Genomic DNA, 6,889 nt, shown 5'->3' with positions numbered 1-6,889 from the left:
GGCCATGATTGAATTCTTGCTATACGACGAAATGAGACACTGCTTGATTGCTTGCTCCTAGGATATCTCAATTGCAATTAACTCTTGAGGTGATTTGGAAGCCTTAACAAATACAAATTTGGACTCCTTTCAATAGCAGGGGAGTGTTCGTACTTCCATTGCTAAAGGTTCTTCCAAGAGGCCTAAGTCTAGTCTATCGTAGCTTTTGGCCAAGGTCATGAAAGTAGTGTCCAAGCATCGGAGGCAAGAAACCAAGTCTTCCCCCATATTTTTAGCTAAGTCCGCGGCCAAAGTTCGAATTGATTATCGCTCAAAAGAGGGTCAAAGGACAGTGGATGGTTGAGGCTTAACATGAGTAGAGAGTTTGGTGGCTAATAGTCACAGTTTGGGTTGCTCTTTAGGTTGGAGCTTGGCCTCACATTCAATGGGTTTGGAGGTAGTTGTGTTTGTCATACTACTAGATGCTTTTGAGATCTGAAGGGTATCATCAGCACTAGAGCTGGGTATTTTGCTAGTAGCAGGCTACAATTTTGGACGATAGATTGGTTCAGACCTTGCTAAGTTAGACTTTGGAGGCTGTATGGACTTAGCAGCCTTATCATGTCAAGGAAAAGGTTAAGACAAAGCAACCATATATGCATTCATTAGTTTGAACTCTACCATCAATATAAATGTCATGTCATGTAATGGTGGATTGAATCATAGAAGAAAAAATCCCTTGAAAGATTCAAGCATTTTATTATAATATTAGTATGGGATCAAACCCTCATTTCCTCCAATAAAGGACAACATGATAATCTTTTACCTAAAGAAACATTGCTAATTGATCTTTGAACATTATGGAGTCCTTCCAAACACCAAGCAACATGTTTTGAGTGATTCATATTTGCCAATGAGAAGGCCTCTCTCTCTCTCTCTCTCTCTCTCTCTCTCTCTAAACTAGGGCATGGCACCCTTCCCTAGTTTATAGAGTTTGTAATAACCCTACTTCCTTTTATTATAGAGTTTGTACACATAAGGGGTTCCATTATCATTCAACACAACTCTTATTGGGGATAATATAATTTCAAGCCATGTATTATGGAAAAGAAAACACCCTCAACTTGGAATCATTGCACTCATAAAAAACACATTATTTGTATGACTACTACTATGCTAAAAGTCATAATTTTTGTTGCCAATGAATGCCTTATGTATTCCTTCAAAATGAGTTACTTACCTTTGTTGACTGTGCTTTTAACTACTTGCTCTGGTCACACACACTCGACCACTAATGATAGCATTGATGGCATTGTTACAGGTGGTCCTGAACTTGATATTACTACAACGGATTTCGTGGCTTTGATCATGGGCACTTAACCATTGATGATGCTCTTGATGGCATTACTAGGGTTGATCACGAACTTCATAATGTTATTAATTGGTGTTGCTGATGAACTCGGGGGGTTGGTCAGCAATATGTACCTCTAGCACGTGAGTTCAAAATAAGGGTATTTAATATCCCTAGAATCTACATATTTACAAATACAAAAGGCTGAAAATTAAGGCCTAAAAGTTAACCTACAAAAGGGGATTTTTTATTAATAAATTTTCAGAAGTTCCTATTGCAACATGTGGGTATCACAGTTTACTTAGAACAAGGGAGTTTTTGCATACTGTTAAAGGTTCAATTCCCAAAGATGGCATCCTATAATTTTTTAAGCATGTGAGAGTTTTAGTTTATTAGCATTGCTCATTAGGGTATATGCTTATACAATGGTGCGGTGGCAAGGTAGTTCAAGCCCCAAAAAAAAATACCCAGGGTTAATTGGAGTTAAGTGTCCCATTTTTTTGAGTTAAGATTTTGGATTTGGTAGTTGAAAATATGCTACTTTTTTAATAGCACCTTCCCATGATCCCTTTCTGCAACTCACACCAGGCAATTATGGCAAACGTCAGGCTCTTTGTGTGAGTTTCATAACTTTTGCAAAAAGTTACGAAACATCACTGATCGTTTCAAACTTTAACAGTCAATAGCCAGTTAACGGAGCTATAGTAGTGTGTAACAACTGACAAAATCAGATATGACCTTCAACACCCCGTCAATTGATTGTGTGAGAAAGTGAAGTTGAAAATCATAGCGTTCATTATCTTGTTCTGAGAAGGGGCCATCGAAAGGTGCTCTTAGAGCCTCTTCCCACCCAATTTTAGTGGGGGTTTTGAGGCCCCACTATTACCACTATTCAAGTGTCCCACCACAGTGATAGTGGGGGCCCTAAAAAATAGGGTTGCTAAAAAATTTCCAATGATGGAAAAAGTAGGTGCAAACACAATGGAGCTATTCACGTAGGGGTTTTTTGGGGGGGGTTTACAATGGTTTTCAGATAAAACTGAAAACCACTCCAGGTCACATTTGGGGGGTTTCAAAATTGGGGGTTTCCCCCAGAAACACTTCCACACCAGTGACCCTCCCAAAAACCATTTCCAAGTTTAGACTTGACCACATGTAAAGGGTCTCCAATGCCAAGAATAGGGTTTGACACTCTTGTGGTCTTCCTCCCTGGCTCCCACCATCGACCACCATCTCCACTACTGAGTGCCTATGCTGGTGGGGCTTGGCACACTGGCTTCTTCATCGCGTTGTCGTGCTGCTGCGCATCCGAGCCGTAAACACCTCCATTTTTGTTGTGCATTTGTGTTATCTTTTCGCGCGTGATTCATTGTGTGTGATTGATGCATTAAGATAATCTGTCCTTTTCAATACCTGCATCCAATGTATATACTCCACTTGTGTGTGTGTGTTCGTGTGTGTTTCTGTTTGTATGCATGTTGTGTGTGTGTCAGAAAAATATGAAAAAGGATGCCAAAGGACATTATCAAGCTGTTAATTTCAATGATGATCTCCAAGAAAAGTGCAGGAAATCGTGGAATCAAAGGAAGCTTTGTAGAAGCTGACATTTAAGCTATGAAGATAAAGGTTGCACGTGAACAAGGTCAACGTAATATATGGGATAAAGTAGTTTACTATCTACCATGGAGGAGAAGGGTTCATATGCCTTTGCCGAAGACTTTTTGAATGGAGGAATAAAGATTGATTCTTCCCTCCTAAATATGCTAGAATTCGCCATGCCAATGAAGTCAAGACTGTGAAGAAAGGAGGGGAACGTCAATTCAATGGACTCTTGGATGTCTACAAGAAGACTCTTAGAAAGCTTTTATAAATTTGGGTTTGTGATGGGTATTGACACCCACAGAGAATCTTTAGATTATCGACTTAAAGATGCCCGTCCAGATGGATCTAAAAGAAAAGCCTATAGAGTCGACTGTTTTGTGAGAAGGCTTTCCGTTTCGAAAATTGGAGAGAAAGATAAAAAGGTTTGCATCCTTAAAATAGCTTTATTAATGCTAAGTTGAGATTGGGGGGGCACTCAAAATTCAAAATGGGCGCATTGCTATGAATTTAGGGGGGGAAAAAGCAAAGAAAAGAGGGGGACGCGAAGGAGATTGAGGCTCGCAGAAAAGAGGACAATTCAGATTTTTTCTGCTGTTACTTAGGAGAATTGATCCACTTTTGGAGAGGGCGGAAGCTCTGTTTAGAGGAAGAAAGTAATCGACAACAATGGGAGAATCGCGTGTGTAATGGGGGGTTTCAGACTTTAATTATGTCGGAGTCTCTGGAGATGGGGACACCTCCGTTGAAGAGCTGAACGGATTCCATGGGAAGGATGTGAAAGGACCGCATTAAAGCTATTGCAAAGTTGAGAATCGAAGGGTGAAACTGCTATTGAATGCAGGTGAATGAAGTCTAGAGCTGCTGAAGGAGACGAATTTGACAAAGAGGCGATAAATGAGTTCTTGAAGCGGATGGAATAGTGGAACAGGGAGCGGAAAGAATAGCAATCTTCAGCATATGTTAATGCCAATGGAAGTTTAGGGGGAATGAAGAGAATAAACTAATCACTGGGGGTTCTGGGCAGGTGTAGAAATGGAGAATACTGTTCAATCCGAGCGAGGAAGAGGAATGGTTTAGCAGCAGCACCATCAGCAGGAAGGCAAGAAGAGAACCAATTGCAGGCAAAATGATAGGAACGATGCATGCCGAAATTACACAGTTTTATCCCTATCGAGGCTTGCCCCCCCATGAAACTGGAAAAGGTTCTTTGGCATCAAGAGGAAGAAGGAAACTCTGGGTCTTGCGCCTCTGCTCTCTGATCTGATTTCCCCACCCAAGGAATCTCATGTCAGAGTATAAAAAGCAAGCCATTTTTTAAATGGAAGGTTGACCTTTGGTGAATTCTGGGTTGCATCCCCCTTCCGGGTCCCCGCCTTCTCTGAGCATGAAAATTACGATGTTGATGGTTCACGCATGCTCTTGTTTCCCGCTTTCCAAGTCTTGAAGCCATGGCAAAATACTATGAACTAGCAATACTGAACATTGCAAGGAAGATGTGGCCTCGATGGCTTAAGAATGAATTTTGTGTGGATTATGAAGCATGGCTGCCGAATGAGGAGGTTGTATTAAATCCAAAGGGCTATTGTTTTTTCTAGAGACATCTGCATTAGAGGCTACCAATGTTGTAAGTGCTTTTACAACTGCGTTGACTGAAATCTATCGCAAAATCAGCAAAAAAAAACTCCGACAACCAGTGCAGAATAAGGAGCATCGTTACAGAGTAGTTGAGGCTTTCAATAATCCTTGACATTCAACTCGGATCGTGAAGTGCTGCCCACAGAACTCCATTGTTTTGACATTGTATGGATTTCTGAAAGTTGTTTACAGGGATTACTACCCAGCAGATTTTAACAAGTCTATGTGCCAATGGCAAAACTGATCTTGAACACCTAGATGCAAAGCTAGTTAAGAGATAATACAGATTTTTCTGAACTTGGACTTCATGTATTTTACTTGACAAACAATATAGAGTACTTTGGCATAAAAAATTTGAGTTCTTCTTGTTAACCTCTTTCCTTGCTGTATCTTGAACCCCGTGTTCTGCAGCTCTTGCATGAACTTTACGACATTTCTGGTGAACCCGACGTGAAAGTGCTGCGTTAATTTTTAGCAAGATGGGAGGCTCGCAAGAAGAGATGACAGATGACAATGTCATGAAAAACTTGTTTCAGTCATTTACAACCTATATGCAGTAGAAAGCTCACGCGAAACGAGATAATGATGCCATGGATGCCTTGAAAGCTATCCAACAAGAGATGAAGTAGTTCAACGGCCAACAAGTGTCAACTTACCTGCATTTGTATGAAGAAAAGATGAAGTTTTTTGGGGTTTCTCAAGATGTTTGGATCCGCTACTTCTTGTGGATCGTGGTGCGCGCTCTTGAAGTCCGAATTTCAGAAATTCAAGGAACACATGCTGGTTGGGCAGAGTTTAAGAAGGCATTAAAAGATGAATATTTCCTGGAGGATACAGGTCTTATGAACTGTAGGAATTTCTTAGCATGGGTTTCTATGCCTAATAAGGGACTTTCAGTTACCGCCCTTCTGCGAGAGTTTGAGAGCCGCTATGATCAGTTGGATGGAACTGAGCAGCAAGCTTTGGAGATGCAAAAAGTGGAATTATTTTTACAAGCCGCTGATGCTGATTTATAGGAAAAGTTGGATGATCTTTTGGAAGATCAAGCTACCAATTCAGGTTTCAAGACCGAGTGGAGGCATGTCATTGATGCTGTGAATGCTCTTGTTAAGAAGCAGCGCATGAGGGTACTATTGCATCGTAATACAGGATCTGCATCTGAAAAATATTTGGAGACCTCTTCTTCTACCCCTGCTGCAAGTTCTATGCCTAAGTCTACTCCTCATGTTGTAAATCCACCAGTTCCTGCTGCTCCAGTGCCCTTATCCGTAGATGATGTTATTAAAGGCTTGGCAGATTTGACGATAGAGGCAATCAAAGCTGAAGTTGGGAAGTTAAAAGAGCAACTTATGTCAGTACCTGTTGTAGCACCTGCTCCAGCGACTGCTTTTCCAGCTGGCCAAAGAAAAGAGAGACGATGTATTTGGTGCGATAGTACAGAGCACCAACACTGCAGAGATTGCGATGCTTTTCAGGAAGCGCGTAAGAAGAATGTAGTGTCGGATAAGATGGGAAGATATGGCTGACAGAGACTAGTGCTCCTCTTCACACAAACTTTGGTAAGGGAGGCATGAAGAAGCTCGTTGATGATATGGCTGCGCGATCAGCTTATGTGAGTGTTAGAGGAGATGCTTCAGCTTATGGAGTCCAGCTTGAGCAGAAATTAGATGGAGACTCTCCTTTATGGTCCTCTGCCTTGGAGATAGCGAGAAGAGGGAAAGTTCAGGCATCCACTATGACTTGTGTGGGCTCTAGCATCCGAGGAGAAACGGGATGGGATTCTCCTGTTGACAGGTATTCTATTTTTGCTTATATGGCGAAAACACAGGGTTTAGATGCCATGGTTGAAGAAAAGAGAAGAAGAGATGAGGAGGGTCTCAGCACCTCCAAAAAGACTAGAGGGGGTGACTTTGTTTCACCACTTACAGCTCCACCTATGACGAGTTCTCACAAGCAGATGAAAGAGAAGAGGCAACCAAGAAAGGAGCCAGGATTCAAGCTCTTGTCAGACCTTGATATGCAGACGGATATGAGTAAGATTTTTCATGAAAGAATTTTGAATAGTGAAGTCACTTTTACTGTTGGAGAAGCTCTTGGGATTGTTAGAAAAGAAATACAGGATCAGATGCAAGATCTTTTGCGAAGGAAACGACATGCGATGGAAGGACTTGCTTTACAGGGATTATGGCATGAAGCTCTTGGGAAAGAGTATGATGATGCAGTGATGGTTGAGAATGCTTCTGTTAATCCGCAGTTGGAGAAAATAGTTCAGCCTATGCAGTATGAAGATGATGAAACCCCTATCCTCATTCCTCGCAGCCA

This window comes from Lygodium microphyllum, chromosome 9, assembly GCF_053477565.2.
Source record: "Lygodium microphyllum isolate KBCC chromosome 9, Lygodium_microphyllum_v1.1.10, whole genome shotgun sequence".
Classification (NCBI taxonomy): domain Eukaryota; kingdom Viridiplantae; phylum Streptophyta; class Polypodiopsida; order Schizaeales; family Lygodiaceae; genus Lygodium; species Lygodium microphyllum.
The sequence above is the reverse complement of the archived record's forward strand: the minus strand, read 5'-3'. Positions refer to the sequence as shown.